Raw genomic sequence first — 17574 nt, forward strand, 5'->3', positions numbered from 1 at the left:
TTGGTAAACAATGTCCAAACATTCCAAAGCAGCAAAACACAGGAGAAGCAAATCAGATAATTACTGTCTTCATTTTTCTCTGAGGCTTCTCATCTTCCCAGGAGAAAAATCCTGGGCAAAGAGATTTTTCAGTAAACATGACCTTGACACCCTTCCACTATATCAGGTTGCTCAGAGCCCTGTCCAACCCAGCCTTGAAAGTTTCCAGGGATGAGGCATCACCACGTATCTGGCCAAAACTGTGCCAGTGTTTTACCACCCTCCCTGTAAAAATCTTCCTTACATCTGTATCTAGCATAAATTGACACTCTTGTAGTTTAAAACTGTTATCCCTTGTGCCACCACAACAGGACCTGCTAAAAGGTTGTCCCTTTCTTTATAAGCCCCTTTAAGCACTGAAAGGCTGCAATAAGGTCTCTCCAAAGCCTTCTCCTCTCCAGCCTGAACAACCCCAGCTATCTCAGCCTGTATTCACAGATAAGGTGTTCCATGTCTTCAATCATCTTTGTGGCCCTCTGGACTCATTCCAATGGGTCCTTCCTGTGCTGAGGAACCTGGAGCTGGATGTGTTATTTCATGCTCTCCCCAGATTCCTCTATGAGACATTGTAGTGGGCAAATACAGAAGAGTCTATGAGCTTCTCGTTGAACGTTGTCTGCCCAGATCCAGCTGGTAGTTTAAATGGTTTGTACCACTAATTATGCTGAGCTCTTTGCCCATTCAGCTCACTGAGAAGTCATCTTTGCCCCCTCTCATCCCCCTCAGATGGAGGAATCTCAATTGTTTCTCTGTTTACAGTCAGCAAAGGCAAGGAAATGAATCCTCAGCCTGACATACTATTGTTTAAATAACTAAAAATTCTCTCATGTAGAGGTACCTGGCATCAGCCTCATTGCTACAAAAAAACCCCAAATCAGTCAAAAAATCAGCTGGGAAATGATCCCATAGGCACACAGAGGAAGAACAGGGATATGCATATCTCAATAATTTAAAGTTAGAAAGAATGAAATATTCAAGCATTTGGGAAGGATTGGGGGGAGAATAAAAGCAGGAAAGGAGAAGAAAAAATTCAAAATATTTTTTGAAAGGTGGAAGGGAAAGGGAATTCTAACTAATGAATGACCCACTCTCCCAGACTGATAGTCAGGCTCATGATCATTATTTCAAATAGCATTCCTGAAGGACTCAAGGTTTTGCAATGCATTTTACAGATGCAGCTGTAATTATGACTACTCATCTCAAGGCAAACTTAGCATTCAGGAGGTGCTTTGACTTCTGCTGCCATTTCCACAAGCCTCCCAAAGCTAGTTCCACCACAGGGATTGCCCAGAAAGTTTGCACCCATCATGCTTTGTGCTGGTTCATCTGCTCTGAGAACAAAATATGGAATTTTCAATATTCACTTGTAGCTTTCAGGGTCATTTAGGATCCCAAGTAGCTCAATTGCTTTTAGAAAACAACACAGTATGGAAATTTATTTCACAATTATAGTTCTCTTGCTTTTGGAACACCAATATTCACTGTATGTGTGGAGGAAGCTTTCCACACATAGCAACAAATACCCAGTATATATCCAGTACTATGGTGCAATTTTGCAGACAGCCTTTTCTCCATGAGTTGGTTTCCAGCCAAAATTCTTTCCTGCACTAAGAAAGCACCATCTTCACTAGAAATCCCTAACTAGCACAGAAATAACAAATATAGCCAAATCTGCCAAAGAGACACCTTTGCTGGTTAACTGTCCATACTGGGAGGTAATGCTGCACACAACCACAGCCAGATTATGACAACCTTACTCAGCCTCCTGTTAATATTGAAAAGTCTCCTGAGGAATGCTGAGCACTTCCCACTGGCCATCAGGCCCTTTCAAGCACACTTAATGTCAGACACCTCAAAATCAGGTACCCCAATCCATTCCCCTCTGAAAAAGCACATGCTTTTTAAAGTAACTATCTCACTGATGCCACAGCTATGCTCAGAACTGCTTTCTATCAAAGCTGAGAGGCACAGCTTTCTCTGCTTGCTTTTCCATGGCTGCCTAAAGGTCATCTTCTCTACAGCTACTAATTCTGCATGTGCAACAGAGGGTATAAAATATGTTTGGGAGGTTTTGGTCTCTTCTTTGTAAATATAGCCTGGAATTCTAGTACATGCACTAGCTCTTGGTGCTGAAGAGCTCAAGGACATGGGGAAAATAGCATCCTGCTCTCTTCTCACTTCAGGGCCCAGGGCTCACCAAAATGTAATGACTTAGAAATGGATGGAAAGTAATGCCACTGCCACAGACAAAAGGATTTACAAAAGAATTAATAAATGACTATCACTTCTCTTGCCTCAGGACTTTTCTGGGTAAATTATTACTCTTTAAAGCAGTGCACTGTGAGTAAGCTGCCTGACTCCCATTAACATTAGTAGCAGTGGCATAGCATAAGCTTTATGTGCCAGTTCTGAGGATTAATCACAAAGTTGTATCTGTAGGGCACTCACTTTGAACTCAGCAAATCTGCAACAGAACAACTTTCCTCTGTCAGACTCTTTGAAGAAAAATCACAAGGAAGTGGGTGGGCTGCTGGCTAAGCCACTTCTTAACCCACCAGTGGTTCCCCCATAACTCCAACAAAACACTATAGCAACAAGTGAGAGCATTAAATAGCTCTCTTGCTGCATTTCCAGTAATGTTAGCCAAGGTATGGGAGCAAGCAGGGATAATTTTTTTGAGCAGGAAGAAAAAAAAGGATAAAAGAAATCACATAGAATTAATGCAGTAAATGCACCATCAAGATAAGACTGGGTTTTTTTTAATACAGGATGAAAGCTGGAACACTTGAGAATAATTTCCATGTATGGATTTGGCAATCTAAAAATAGCACCTCATTTAACACAGCAAAAAAAGACTGTAACTGACCCTAAAATAGATGGTGATGAATACATTCAACATCAAATTTTGTCTATTTTCTCTTCCCTTCTATGCTTGCTGGCACCTTTTCCACAGCCCACCCCTTGTAATTTCCCTAAAGAGGGAGGAAAGGCAATCATGTCTGAGCAGCCTCAGAGCAGCTTTAGCAGAGCAGGACAGCCACGATGGAGAAGGCTTCACAGGAGAGCGGCTCTGTCAGCTTGGGTCTTGTTATTGTTTGCCTGAGGTGCTGGGATTTTGTCTCACTTCATGCAACAGTGACAAACATCCACCTCTTTCAGTTTCCTCGTGATGTTGCTCCAGATTCTTTCAGACCTCCCCTTTCTGCAGCTCTCCTGTTTTCCTCTCAGCAGCAGTACATCTCCCTCACACAGGCTTTCGGTTTGGTGAAACCCTCAAAATGACCCACACAGAGGCACCATCAGGGAAAAGGAGAGTACAGGGATGCAGCCAGCCCTCCAATTTGAGCCTTCTCACCCCAGGGGCTGGAGAAGGGTTCAAGGCCCCTCCACACCACTGTAGCTACACTTTCAGCCCACTGCTTGGGCTTCAGCTCACAGAAAGCCAGCATCACTGACTCTATGCTAACTCCATTTCTCCCTCCTCAAAACTGAACAAGACCTCCTCCACAAAGCTTTTGCTCTCCGGTACAATCTACTGGCACAACAAGTTCTTGGGACCACCTCTGTCAAGCCCAATTACAACACATTTGCATCAGGGGCCAAAGTGCTTCTAGACAGCTCTAAGATAAGAAGCATATAAATCCATCACAGACTCTCTGCCACCAAACCAGCAGCTGGCCAAAGCTGAGAACCTGAAGAACAGGGCCATGAGTAGAACTCATACCTTACTTACCAATGCTGAACACCTCCAGCAAAGCCTGGCACTGAAGCAAGACACATTCTGACCTGAGGACAGCCCCAGGAGCCAAACTGCATGGCTGCAGCTGCCATAGTGCTGCATTTTGGGAATGGCAGGGCAATACTGCAGGAGGAGGCTTGAGACAGCAACAAAGCTGTCTAAAGTCAGGTGAGAGCTCTGCACCGAGGGATCAGCTCTTGCTAGAGCAACAGTTTATACACAGTGATTAAGCCCAGTGGCATGGCAGTAACTGGGAAACGTGCCCAGTGATTGCCTGCAGTACACCTGGGCTTAGCTGGTGCTCTCTCAGGTCTCTTGCTATCATGAGCAATACATCATTTCAGCCTTTACCCAGACACACCTCCAAATAAAGAGAAAACTCACTGCAGGGGGCAATGTTCTATTCCTTCTGCCCATTCATTCACACCAGAGGCCCAACAGAGCAGCCATGTCCACAAACATCTCAACATCTCACTTACTTTTACTGATGAGGCCAGCATTGTAGGAAGAGAAACAAAACCACAGCGAATTCAGGACAACTGAAATACCTGTTTTCTGCTCCTTCATTTAAAAACTCCACAAGGCTTCAACAGTCAGCCATTGACATTTGCTAGCAGCAATATTTCAGACTATTTACTATCCTGTGCCATTTGTTTCATATCCACCCCTCACACTCACATTCAGGTGGGTATAGGATGGATATATACAGCAGTGTCTACAATAAAGTTTTTGCAATTTGGAGCTCTAAGTAGTCAGAACTACCACCAAAACAATTAATTTCTTCACCATTCCATGTACTGACACTTAAAAATTCCTCACCAAGATCTGTTTTGATACTTGAATGCAACAGTGGGCAAGATTTTCCTTACACAGCACTCAGTCAGGAAACAAGTGCAGTGAATCTCACTCACAACTGGCCCACGCTGCCCCCAAACCATATCTGTAAGACTTGTTGGGGTAAATGCACTGCTGTGACAACATCCCATATGGTTGACTGAATGTTCTAATGACACCTAAATGAACTCATCATCCCACTTCCCAGCCTCCTCTGTAAGTCAGGGAACCAGATGTGATGTATTACTGGACAGCTACATGTGATCTGGTACCAAAGAACCCCATGGATGTTGACTAACACCAAGCTCTGCCCTGGATGCTGTGGCCTCAGACATACACATGCCCAAAGCTCAATGGCATTGCAGTGTCACAGAGCAGTCAATAGCAAAATAACAAACCTAGCCCAAGCCAAACAGTTTGAAGTTTCCACATTTACCTGTTGTGTAATCCTCAGGTCTGTACAAACCCCATACCCTTGGATGGGTAAGTATAAATAAAGTGCAGGCAAGAGCTCACTTCTATGAGCCTTGGTACTTTGGTTTTGGAAGCTGCCTGCTAGCTAGCAGGTGTTTAAAAAAAAGTAAAAACACACTTTTTATACACTTTTAATAGCTGGCTTTGTTTTGTCATTCAGTTGAAATTAAGAGATTGATCTCTATTGATCTGCAGAAAGGCTCCATCTTTCCGTGGCTTATCAGAGTTGCACCAAGAGCTTGACACACACACACAAACACGAAGAGAAGTAAATTTCAAAAAGTAATGAGTGAGCAATAGCAAACTCATGCCAGTCTCATTCACCGTCAGACTTTGCTGCAAAAGGAAAGTGACAGAGGCAACAGCTTCTGGTTATTGTCTCAGCACTGCCAGCAATGTCAAGAATTTGTTTGATTCTCACATAAATCTAATGCATCCACATCACCGAATAATAAACAGAGAAGAAAAGTTCTCTCTATCCACCGAAGAGCATCTAGGCATCACATTTTTATTTCCCCCAGCAGCTTTTCCATTATGCTCTGTTTTCTCTTTTAGCTTCTCCCCAGGTGTTTACACACATCACCTTAGCTCCCTTGTTCATATTCTTAAAGGCACCACTAAAAGCTCATCCAACTGCATCCTCAGCTCTTGGAAAAACAAACCAAAAAACACACAGGGCCTCCCAGGCATACAAAGAGCTTCTCTCTGCACTCTCCACTCCCCAAGGCTGTAAGATTCCTGCTCCTACACCAGAAAATGTTTTCTCTACTCATGCCTACAGCATAGGAATAAAAGACTTGGAAAGCAGCAGTATCCCTCCAACTGCCAACCATACCACCAAACAGCCACCACCAGATGTTTTTCCCTTTCTATCAACATCAAAATGAAGGCAGCTGTTGAAGCAGATGGCTTTCTGTCCCAAACTAGCTCCCCTCAATCCCACCAAAATGAGATTGCTGTGTGGACCAGAACACTGTGCAGTTAACTTGGGGCCACATGACCATCCTAGCTAGCCATGTCCTCCCTGACTGATGTTTGCTCTGCCAACTTCATAGACTGGTGTGCAATTCCTGCAGGCCATCACTGCCTGGGGATTGGCTCTCCATGGTCCCTCTCAGATAAAGCATCTTCTGAAGACTGCACCAGCAGGTTTAGGAGCCTCCTAGACCTTCCTACGTGGTCTTAGCCCTACAACAATATTTACTGTGCCTTCTCTAAGCACTGCTTTGGTACAGTAACAGAGCAACTCACCTGCTCTATGAGGAAAGGACAGCAAAACACTCATCACAAATCCAACAAGCCAGTGACAAATGGCCTCTCTTCTCTGGCTTGTAAAATACTAAAGCTCCCCCAGTTGTGATAAAAAACCACAAACAGCCTTACCCTGTACTTGTCATCTGACTGCCAAAAAGTGGGAATTCATTTACCTCTGGAACTCTGCTCTTACTTGCATAGAGGATTGGTTCCCATTGAAAGCCAATGCCAGAACTGTTAATCAGGAATTCCTGTGAACTAGCAGCCAAAGAGATACATCAAATGATCTAATCCATCCATGCATCACACAGATTTTCAAAGTGCTCCTGCCTGTGCAATCCTTTGTCTTGTCAAAAAGCTTCACCTAGCAGAGCTGTCAATTCAGCTTTTCAGAGCACCACTGATTCCTCCAGGAAAACTGGGCAGACAGTCTGAAATACTAATCCTATTGCTATACCAAGGGGGGTTTTCTTGCATTTCTCTGCCTGGTTTCTTGTTACAAAAGCCTTTCATTCTCAATTACTTCCACATGAAATATCTGGTCCTCTGTGGAAGGGATGACACCATGGACTTTACTACTTCATCAGCGGAAGTCAGGACAGAGGAATGGTGCCTCAGCAAATGGTTGTCAGAGCCAAGGCTTATCTACAGAATAAAAATCCTGTTTTAGTGTAAAGACCTAAACATCAATGAAAAATCAGCAGAACTAATCAACACATAGGTCCTGGTACACTGGGTTTCATGAAGGATGAAGATGTTCCTGAAACAAGCCTCAGACCAGTTCAGCCTAGGTTTATGTGAAATAAACACGTAACTAATGCACCTTCTGGCAGCAGATGGTTCACAGCCAGTAATCATGGTCAGGACTATCCTTGTCAATTAATCATTTCCTGACCCATGCCATTTTGGGAAGAGGAGCAGAGCTGGCTGTGCCCAATCTGAACTGGCTAAAGAGGATTTGTCACCCCTAACAGGTTCTGCCCAGGCCATATCAGAAAGGCCATTTTTTCATCATATGCCTACAGTTATCCTTTCAGCATGCATTGTTTTCAGATTTTATGACTCTGTAATAGGAATGATAATTATTATTTCTCAAAATGCACTAATTTGATTATTTTCCAAGTTAAATTATGGTTAAGATTACTTGCAGGTAAAACCAAGTACCATTAAGTTATTTGTGCTGTATCAGTTGTCATAAAATCAGCAAGAACACTGGTGTAGAGAGCAACATATACACAACAGAAAACTCCCAGCACCTACACATACTGTAAGGGACAACCTTTGGTCTTTGCTCCTCACCCTCATATCTCCAAGGACCTGGGTTTTAACAGGTTCTGAGGAACCCCCACTTTGTTATATCTAATCTGCTAGCAACTTTTGAAGGTAGTTTTGCTATTTTTCTGGGCAAAAATGTATACATTCATTTGGATTCTGGTTTTGGCCAGTGAGCTTTCATTTGAATTTTTTTTTTTTTTTTTTTACTATCTTTAGGAAAAACATTATTGATATTTGGTTTTGCAAGGCTTTTCTAGGAGATAGGCTGCATAATCCCTGGCACTACAGGACACAGCATTGTCTAGCACTTACAGCAGTGGGAGTCCAAAGACCTGAGTTCTGTTTCTGGCTCTCCCACTCACTCTCCACTGGACATTTAGCAAGTCAATTCACTTCTCCTTCTGTGAAATGGGTGTGCTTAGGTTGTATTCCTCCTTTGGCACCCAGTTTAAATCCAAAGGATACTGAGTGAAAACCATTTCCTGAGTGTTTTAAGATGCTAGGATGGAAGGTGCACTATACAGCAGCAGCATTAACAGGAAAGTTCAATTGTGGGATCTGTCCATTTTCATCAAAATGCCAAAAAGGCATTTTCCTTTCCATACTCTTGAGTATTTGGTATTCAGATGCTGATTTCACACAATTTTCATCTAAGAATATCTGTTCTTGTTTCAGTAGAATTATTATTTAGTATGAATATAAGCCAAACCAAACTCTTAGTCCCCAGCCTACAGCTCCCTTCTGATTAGGATCTTTCTTTATATGGATTCACGCCTCTACTGAATTCCTCAGTGGAAGAAGCAGGATTGAAGACTTGCCTTGGCAGTTTAACACTTTTCTTCCCTTGGCAACACCATCAGGCTTGAGAGCAAGTTATAAGGAATGACATTACATCATGCTCAAATACAAGATTATCACATGCTGCAAAAGGGATTCTACAAGGAAGACTGATTTAGTGTGTGTCTGTGATGATGAGTAAAGAGCAGCTGGTACTGAACTAATGCATTGCTGAAGATTGTATCAGATTAAGCCAGTAATTCAGCTACATCCCTGTCCTCTCCCATAAAATTTTAATAAACCCAATCTTATGGGAGGAAAGGAAAGACAGGGACCCTACTGAATTATTTATAGCCTTAGTTATGTATGGCAAAGAAGCCCCTTTTAGGTGGGCAACTGATATTCTTCCATTGATTTTCTTCTGAGAATATCTAGGTGAGAATTAAGTTTTGGGGGAAAAAAACCCCACAAAACACACAAGGATGCAAAGGGCAAGCCAGAAAAGACAAAGCTGATGAAGGCAGAGATGAGGGAGAGTTTGTATTTATGAAAGAGATATTGATCAATTGCACATACCAGTGGCAGACAGACTCAAATTAGCTGTCATAATTCCAGTGATGCAGAGGGACATGCAGGCTCAAGCTCCATTAAGTATAACCTACATCCAGAGCAGCAAGATGAGATTTGCCAGACTGAACTCTGAATTCCCACAGGAGATACCTGCAGTTGATTTATATTCCTGATTTCTTATTCCCCCACCAACTGTGCAATCAGTTCCTGGAGGTGGGTAGGGAATAATTGAACAGCTAAACTGTGATTCACCCAGCCAATTAAGGAGTCTTGGGATGGGCCCCTAGACAAATCCTTCAGCTTCATCTGGTCTTCATGGACCAGAACTGCATTTGGCTCTGACAACAGGGCCAAAATCACAATGACCCAGTTAACACTAGCAATCTGAGGAAGTAAAGCTGCATTATGGTGTCTGCACATTAATATTGACACATTTTATGTTTTTTCAAAGCAGGAAGATATCCTGACTGTACATGAGATTTGGGTTTATTCTGTAATTCAATGTCCAAAGAGCATTACTGCAAAACAGTAATTAAAATGGCAACCACTGCCTAGTAGCTATTGACATATAAAACCCACCTTCGTGTTTCAGCCTGCAACTTGTGTCAGGTCAAGGCCAGGTTGTTTGATTCAAAGTCTCTTGCGCTCTCTCTCATGCTGGCTGCTATGATGTTTCCTTGTGGATGGTGCATGGCTTTGTGAACAAATCACACTAAACTCATTTCCAAAATATTCCACTTATGTCTATCTTCTTGCACTGAAGTAAGGAAGCACTTAACTCCTCATTAGTAACTCTGTATGTGGCATATAATCACCTTGGAATATTTAACTGCTGGGATTTCATCTCACTAACATTGTGGGGTGGGGCATCAGACTGGGGTATAAACAAACTGGGACATAAATCATCATAAACCAGGCATTAAATTGGTATATAAATCAAAAATTATAGAAGTCAGATGGATGAGACCCATTAGAGCCTCCTATTTGTTCTTTTCTCTTCTCTCACCCTAAGAATGCACAAGACATCATTCTTGATTAGCCAAGAGACAGAAGAACGCCCATCTCTCCCCCTCTGTGTCTCTCAAGAGGGAGAAAAGGGAAACAGAGAGCTCTGTATGCATATTAATAAAGCTATATTTTGACTGGCTGAATGACTAGAAATTATTAGCAATGGTATGTTTTACCTGTCAACATCTCCACACTGCAACAGGCAAAAAGTGTCTAATACTTCTTTGCAAAAAATCACTGGTGAGACTGGAGGGGGTTTGCTCTCAATTTTCCTGCACTCAGAACAGTTCTGTAAATACCTTAAGACTCTCTTCAACAATAAAGATAAAAATGTCTTTTTTCTTGTATAACAGTGTGAGACAATGCAAAACATCACCTAAGCCTCAGTGCATCCAAGTGCCTCCACTTACAAATATAAGACACAAAACAAAACCAAAAAACCCAAACCCCATCAACATGAAGGTTACCAAGCCAAGCATGCCAAAGGCAGGAAATGCAGGAATGGGACCCTTTGAAAGGGTCAGTGTGAAAGGTGAGAAGACACGAAACTCTTCAGCAAAGAGCAATCCGGGCAGAGATCAGTCAGGTGGCTACACCTCCTCCTCCCTCTCACACAAGCACTCTGCTCTTCACTTACTCTAAAACTCCTTGGTGCTAAGTCAGTCCAAGAAATTTCTTAAGACATGGTTCCTAGCTGTGTTTTCCTCATTTACACCAACGCAGTGTGGGTTGGGTGGCCATTTGAAGTTTGATTATAGTGTGGAGCTTTTATAGTTGCTCTGAAAATCAATGGGAGCTGTGCTCTGGAAATATGTAAAACTTAAGCTTTCTTTATATCCAACTGGACACTCAAAAAACCTAAACCAGTTATCTTTGATTGTCAGACCTAAAATGAAAATTATAGCCAACCATGAATGGTTATTAGATACTAATACATTTATATTTACACTACCTTCTTCAATTCAATTACTAGAAACTTGACAAAATCCATGAAGTGGTAAACTCCATCATAGGATCAGGAGTTGTGTAATTTGCAATTCAAACGGCCCACAACCATAAATTCAGCAATGAAAAATAAACCAAACAAAAGCATCATTGAATGGAAACAGAATATCCCAAATCCATGGAACAAGGCAAGAGTCTGTGATTACAGCTATTAAAGACTCAATAATGAGTGTGCTTAGAGGAGATAAATTAAGGCCAAGTATGCAGCCCAAACTGGGTCATCTTCTAACTTTACATGCTTGTATTTTCAACCTTAAAAATGCTCATTTGATTTCAAGTGAACTTAGGCAAACAACAAACTGCAAACCCAGAAATTCTAGTGTGGGGTTTCTTACTGATTCAGAAGAGTGGCAAGAGGGTCCTCAGCAGATATCCTGATTCACCTGTGAGCCCCATCATGTGAACTGGGCAAGAACCTGCTGGCTGAGGGAGCAGGATGAGACCTCCCCTCTGCCAGTGTTTCACAGCTGCATTAGCAGCAGATGTGCAGTAAGATCTCTGGCTTGTGCACTCTGAACAGGGCTTTGGAGTGGATCCTATACTTTCCTGTTTGTTCCCCACTTCACTCCAACACAAACAACAGAGTCTGACCATTTTTGCACCTTCTTTCCAAAATTTTTCCAATCCACCACTCCAACATTTTTCCCAATTGCAATGCTTAGTAATCCCTCATATTACCTCTTCCAACTCTCCAGAACAGTTTTGCCCCTTTCCTTGTCCTCATTTTCTCCCTTCCCAAATCTTATCTATATTTGCTACTCAGGACTGAAGGATCTACTGACCTCCTCCCTTAGTCCATCCCTGCTCTTCTGCCACTAAGAAGCAAATAAAAAATAGTATGCAGTTGGGAAAGTTATTCATCAGTGTAGGTATTAAGGTCACAGGCATATTAGCAGATCCTAAGATGAAACCTAGCAGAAGGCAATAAAATCCCTTACAGATTTCAAAATAGGTCTTAGACTTCAATGCCAAAAAAACAAAATTATCTTAGCTGGAAATAGCAGGATATGAAGAAAACCCTACAGCAGAGAGAGAGAGGGAAATGAGAAGGTCTGTCACTCCCACCTGGCCATTAGCTGTGGGAACAATGAATGTAATGAAGATCCAACAACACGAGACCTCCAGGCATGTGAGCACCTGCTGCCTGACTAACCTCTGGGATGGCTGCCCCGTCTGTTGTGATAAGCAATGCACTAAGGAGTGACATCATCCCAAATGGCACTGACCAGCAGGATGGGGCCATACTTCAGGGTGTACTTCCATCTGGGGGCCCAGGTAGCTAATTAAAAATGAAAAAGGATTTCCTTGTAGAGGCACGTATGGGAGAGAATGAAAGAAAGAAGCAAAAGTGGAATGCTGCCTTTTTACTTCAAACACTCTTTTCACTAGTATCCATGAAAAAAAACAAAAGTAAAAATTTTGTTTGGGGTCAGCTCTTATTAAAAATGCAACAATTAAATATTTATTGTTGCTTATAATGGCAGATGGGGCCAAGTCCATAAGCCTGCTGGTGTTACCAAGGCATTGTCAAGCTGTCAACTGAGCTTCTGTGCAAATTTCAACTTCATGTTCCATGGAATGAGAAGGCTTGGGAAGTCTGTAGAAATTAGAAGTCTGGACATTTTCCTGAGTGTTAATTGTTGCTGGATATTTTTCCAGTAGTTTTACTGATTATAAGGAAGTATTTGAGTGCTTTGTAGGCTCTTGCAAAATTCAGAGCATTAACGCCAATAAAATCCACTCAACTTTCAGCATAGATGCTGTATGAATTAAAATATTACCACTCTGTACATCCTGTAGAAATTAATCATTTCCTCCAATACTTGCTCTTCGCAGAATGTGCCAGGCTATTACTTTTGACTTTAGAATTCATTTTTTATGCAAATGGCTTTTAGACCACCACAAACACAGGAGTGCTGCAGTTCCAGAGTGCAGATAAATGATATCATTTCAATACAAAGCATTATGATTGTTGTTCTGACAATGCAGCTTTCCTCACTGATATTTTAGATTCAGAGCCCATGTCTTGTGGTCCTGCAGTAGAAACATGGGGGTAGAAGACAGGTAAAGGAGATCCCACAGTGCCAGGCAAGGAGTGTTTTCAGAAGGCCCAGGAAATTCTGAACACTTAGGAAGCATCAGCTACCTGTTTATGATCTGGTTCACTCTAAAGCAGTCTGGTGACACAGTTTCTAAGCTGTGCTGTAAAAAATCAGTTTCCATAGCAATTCCAGCCACTTCCTGCCCAGATGCAGCACTCTTCACATTCCTGGACACAAAACACAGCTGCTATGGAAGACAGGCTGAAGAGGCAATGGCAAGCTGGAGAAGAGACAGACCAATTCCCTCTTTTGTGGCAGTGTTACATCCAAAGTAGAAAATCAGGTTTGAGACATAGGGAGGAAGGAAAAATAAAAGGCTTCTAGACCCAACTATCTACCTCACACAATAGGCTCTGTGAATCAGCAAAACAAGAGCTTTTGGAGACAATGAAGAATTTTTTTCTCTCTCTTCTGATGTAGAGACTTTCATGCACTATAACACAAGCCACTGGGAGCTCTGCCAAAGGCTCTGAGAGCCATGCAGCAATTGTCCCATTTTCAGCTACCAAGGCAGGAAAAAGGGAAGAGGAAGTTATTGCACTTGTTCTCTAAGATAAAAACAAATATCACTCTTCAAGAACACACAGCAACTTGCTTATTTGCAGCACTTTAAAGCCACAGTAGTTTCTACATCTGCCTTGGAGAGAAGATGGCTCTTGTACATGAAACAGTTAATTCTCAGAGTGTAGCATAAGATGAATATAGAGCCTGGGTTGCCTATAGCCTACTAAAAAAATAGAACAAAACAAACACACCCACACAAAGCCAAACAGGGATGAAAGCAAAATGACCTTACTACAGTCCTTCTCGTGGTAAAAAAAAAAAAAAAAAAAAAAAACAACAACTAAACAAACACACCACACAGCATCAGCCCAACACATATTTGTTGTTCTCCAAAGAGTAACACAGACTGAACACTCCCTGGGCTTTTAGCACCTTATCCCTCAGTGGCTTTAAAGAACAGTTTTGTTGGGTCCTAGAAGATGCTAAACTGAATATAGCACATCTCCTTGTTGCTTTGGAGGTACTGTCATTTTCATTACAAACACAGCCTTTCAACTGCTTTGCCATAATATACCAGAAATGGTTTCCTGAAGATTGGGGGACAAGAAAAAAATTAACATCAACATAGCCTCCCTTTTATTGTCAGCTTCCTCAATGCACATGCATCCAGTTGAAATGCTTATTCTATCACCTCATGTCCTGGATTGCCAAGCAAATTGTATTCTGTTTGCCATCTGTATGGCAGTTGTCTTCTGTTAAGTGGGCAGTTTTTCCTTGTCTCTTCAACAACCAATCCTCCCTTTGGAGAGACACCTGCTGTTAACAGGCTATTGAATGTCACTGCCTGACTGATAAGAACTACAGCATCCCATTGTGAGGTGCTCTGCCCAGAGGGAGGAGCCAAGCATTCCTAACTGGATATAATCTGGGGATTCTGGAACACCAGCACGACTTCTCCACTGGATTTCCCAGAGGAGCAGCTGCCTCTTCCACTGGATCTTCAGAGGAAGACTACACCCTTCTACAGGATCCCTGCTCCAACAGAAGTATCCCTGACACTCCAGGAGGGCTGCAGCCACAATTCCAACTGGACTGCTACCAACACCCTGACCCGCAGGGTGTCAGTTTGTGTTCTCTGTCAGTGTTGTTTTGTTTATTTTATCCTTTTATTTTCTTCCCTAATAAAAAACTGTTATTCCTGCTTTCATATTTTTGCTTGACAGCCCCTTAATTTCAAATTTCTAACAATTTGGAGGGAGGGGCTTTACATTTTTCCATTTCAGGGGAGGCTCCTGCCTTCCTTAGCAGACACCTGTCTTTCCAAATTAAGACACCTGAAAACCCTTCTCACCCTTCCCAATGCCTGCACCACATTCTACAGCTCAATCCCCTGCCATGAGCACATTCCCATGTTTTATGAACACATATGTAGCATAACAAAAGTGAGCCCACAGGAACAGCATGGAACAATGTGTGAATATATATAGACTTGCTTGCATTTTCTTGGCTTTCTATTTCTCCATTTCTGAGAGCATCAATGATGCTGGTCTTGTTTTTCAGAAAACACAACTATGGATCACGTTTTGCACTCAAGACCAGGGTCAAAGTGTGACAAGGTAAATGCTTACAGTGACTCAGTCATATCACTACATCAGCGTCTTCCATAAAGACAGTTACTCGTGCTCAAAGTTGTCAGACATAGCTTTCCTCTGGTTCTCTCTTGCCCTCTCAGCTCATATAGAGACTTGTTTTGTCTAATTAGATCAACATTTATCTCCTGACAGGTAAGAGCTGACAATACTACAATAATCTTTCCCTCTATCCCTGTTAAACCAGAGATAGTTGAGAGGAAGTGATTGCAGCGAAGACAAGTCCTATTTCCCAAGCTCATACTGCCATAGGCAATCAATTTGGAGCAAAGGTTCCATCTTGAAAATGTCAAACAGAATGAAAAAAAGATAAAATCAAAGCTGGTAAAGTCAGCTCCAACCATTCCTCTAGGACCAGCTGCTCTCAGGTTCTTGCAGCACGGCTAACAGCACAGCTAGAGTAGAGGAGGACTATCTGCTTTGTGTGCTCAATGGTGCCATGGGGTCCTCAGCCTCAAATTAATTGTCCCAGCACCCACTCCTGCAATTCAAGAGAAATTGCTGGAGCATCAGTCCTGCCCACCAAAAAATGCAATTTGCAGTCTATGGTGGAAGCCCTCTCTCCTCTAATCCCCAGCCCACTGAACATGCAAAACAATGGCTTCCTTCCACAGGAACCACAGTTGGCTGTCCATACACAAGGCAGAAGAAAATACACGACTCAAATACAAATACAGCAAATGGTAACAGTGGCTTCAGCCTGGAAGAGGCATTTTTGTTTACTAGGGTGACCAAATCTTCTGCTTTCACTTTGCCAGTTCTTCTGAAGTTCTCCAAGATGCCATTTTGCCCCCATCTTTCTTCAGGAAATACTTTTTTTTTTCCCCCTATCTCATGCTACAGATCTGAAAAATAACCCCTGGCAAGAGAAAGAAGATAGCCAGGCCTGGGCCCTGCTTCTTTTGTTGTTTGTCACAACACTCACTGATATGAACAGGGAAATATTCAGAGGAAAATAATGGCCAGGTTGACTTGGAAATATCAGACTGACCAGTGTTGAGATAAAGTAGCTGTGTCCTGGATGAAGCTAGTCCAGAGGCATAGAGCAGGATCAGCTGCTGAGGCAGGGGCTAAAATCACAGGGACTTGCTGAAGAGACTTATCCTACTTGGTCTACAACAATGCAAAGGGAGAAAAATCCCCTCAACCAAACCACAATTTGAGAGATTGGTATTGGCCTTGTCTTTTACAACAGGTTACTGTTTCTACATGGGAAACAGTCATATAGATTCAGTTCATTCTTAAATGCAGTGACCTCCAGAACCACCAGTGGGATTACCCCTTATATCAAAGCACTCTGTTGCACCAACTGCTCAGGACAAGAGAGCTTCAGCAAAGTATTTCTCTACTCTTCTGCCTTCAGATATCAGTTCTATCTACATCTCTCTACACTTATCTGACTCCCGAAACTGGCAAGAAAATTTGGGTCAGAAATATGAGGTACACTCAATGTACCCTCTACAGGGAAGAGACAAGCAGCCTCACCCTGAGAGTGCCTCAGACCACACCAGAAACAGAAATATGTGAGTAGTGTCTAGATTGCACCTTTGGAGACTGACAAATGCCCTACCAACACTCAAAGCTTGGGAACTTGCTGATCCTACCAAAGGGTGCACACAGCCTTAGATGACCAGGTATATAACCCTTTATTTGAGCCATTGCTGAGATAAAGATGAATTTTAGAAAATAATTTTTGAACAGTGCGATTTCCAGCAAATAGTTGCGGATAAGTCATTGTTACTCAACACATTCACAAAGCAAAATGACACATACACAAAGCACAAACCAAAGTCCCTTCCTACTGCCCTATGAGCCCTAACAGAAGATGTCTTGGGTGATAGGTGCTCTTTTTTTGCCATAGATGAGCACTGTTAGGTTTTATATCAACATGAAACTAACACCAGCAGAGAAGACAGGTGGTGTAGAAAACCTGAAGTGAACTGAACCTTCTGATCTTCTGATTTCAGGGACAAATTAGCATAACACAGTATTTTGCAAGACCAGTCTCTTACAACCTGCAGAGAGGCATAAGTTCAATTATTCCTTTTTTGTCATATCACAATAAAAATAGGTATTTATCCACGTGGACACATTTAAAAAAACCAGGCATTTAGCAAGACCCTCTAGAAGGCTCTTATCTCTTTACCAGAGTGTACTAGGAAGGCCTACAAGCATCAATGAATCTCACCCATGCAGGAAAAAAAAACTATAACATTGCACCTTCTCCTCCTCTGAACTTAAAAGGACCCTCCCAAAGCAAGAACCACACAGGGGAGGAGTGAAGCATACTGAAAGCTATAGGAACACCACAGATCTGGCACAGTTCTCAGAGTAGAAGCTCACT

The 17574-nt window shown here is 42.3% G+C and overlaps 1 protein-coding gene across 1 annotated transcript in view; it reads right to left on the bottom strand.

The window, feature by feature from the left end:
• TMEM178B (transmembrane protein 178B) overlaps window positions 1–17574 on the bottom strand; it is a 206643-nt gene that overhangs the window by 133302 nt on the left and 55767 nt on the right. The gene's annotated exons all lie outside the window — the stretch shown is intronic.

This window comes from Ammospiza caudacuta, chromosome 5, assembly GCF_027887145.1.
Source record: "Ammospiza caudacuta isolate bAmmCau1 chromosome 5, bAmmCau1.pri, whole genome shotgun sequence".
NCBI lineage: Eukaryota > Metazoa > Chordata > Aves > Passeriformes > Passerellidae > Ammospiza > Ammospiza caudacuta.